Here is a 1,090-nt window from a genome sequence, read left to right on the forward strand (position 1 = left end):
GACTAAGGTGCATCTGACCCAAGCCATGGTATTTTCAATAACCTCATATGCATGGGAAAGCTAGACAGTGAATAAGGAAGACCATAGAAGAATTGATGCTTTTGACTTATGGTGTTGGAGGAGAATATTGAAAGTGCCATAGGCTGCCAAAAGAACCAATAGGTCTGTGTTGGAAGAAGTGCAGCCAGAGTGATCTTTAGAGACCAGGATGGCCAAACTTCTCTCATACTTCAGACATAATATCATGAGGGACCAGTCACTGGAGAAGGATATCATGTTTGGTAGGGTGGAGGGTCAGAGAACAACAGGAAGAACCCCCAGAGAGTGGATTGGCATAGTGGCAGCATCAATGGGGTCAAGCATGGCAATAATTTTTATCTTCCTCTTGTCAACTTCTGATCATCCAGCCATTGAAGCTAGGTCAAATGGGTACTATCTGCAAGTTTGGGCATTTTTGTGTGCCTTCCCTCACTTCATATCAGCTGGATGCTTCACTCTCAGCTCTAGCCCTCCATGGCTATATCCTTGTCCATGGGCCCAGAAGTCCCCAGGTCTCACCATACCAACCAACACTTCTTCTTCTTTCTCTCATCTCCAGGTTAACAGGAGTCTATGGGATGTGGTCGAACTCAGCCCATATCTTCATTGCTGATTTCCCCCTACTTCCACTCACCAGTAGACCAATGTGGTTGCCAGAAAGCTTACATGCCTGCTTGTGTATTCCCTTTGAGTTTCAGTCCTAGAAGAGGGTTTGTCCTGAAGGGACTTGATTTCTTGCCTTGATGACTCCTTGGTGAACAACTTGCTTGTTCTTGTACTAGCCAATCAGACTGCCATTTTTGTTTTGGATTTTTCCTGTTCATCTTTCTTTCAGGACGTATCCTATGTTCCTCTAGCTGTTCCAGGCTGGTCTGCTTGTCCTTTCACGTGGGAATGTTCTACCTCAGAAGGTTCTGGATGGGGATCAGGATTTCACCTAAGGTTTTATACAATACAAAGTCTCCAGAAGAAGCATATTTCACTGAACAAATTATAGCACCCATTTTAGGTATTCTAGTCAGTTATAATTATGTGGAAAGATAAGATGGAA

At 43.9% G+C, this 1,090-nt stretch overlaps 1 protein-coding gene across 1 annotated transcript in view; it reads left to right on the forward strand.

Moving 5' to 3' along the window:
• CYTIP (cytohesin 1 interacting protein) overlaps window positions 1-1,090 on the forward strand; it is a 49,986-nt gene that overhangs the window by 47,970 nt on the left and 926 nt on the right. The gene's annotated exons all lie outside the window — the stretch shown is intronic.

Source organism: Chrysochloris asiatica, unplaced genomic scaffold (genome assembly GCF_000296735.1).
Source record: "Chrysochloris asiatica unplaced genomic scaffold, ChrAsi1.0 scaffold00181, whole genome shotgun sequence".
NCBI lineage: Eukaryota > Metazoa > Chordata > Mammalia > Afrosoricida > Chrysochloridae > Chrysochloris > Chrysochloris asiatica.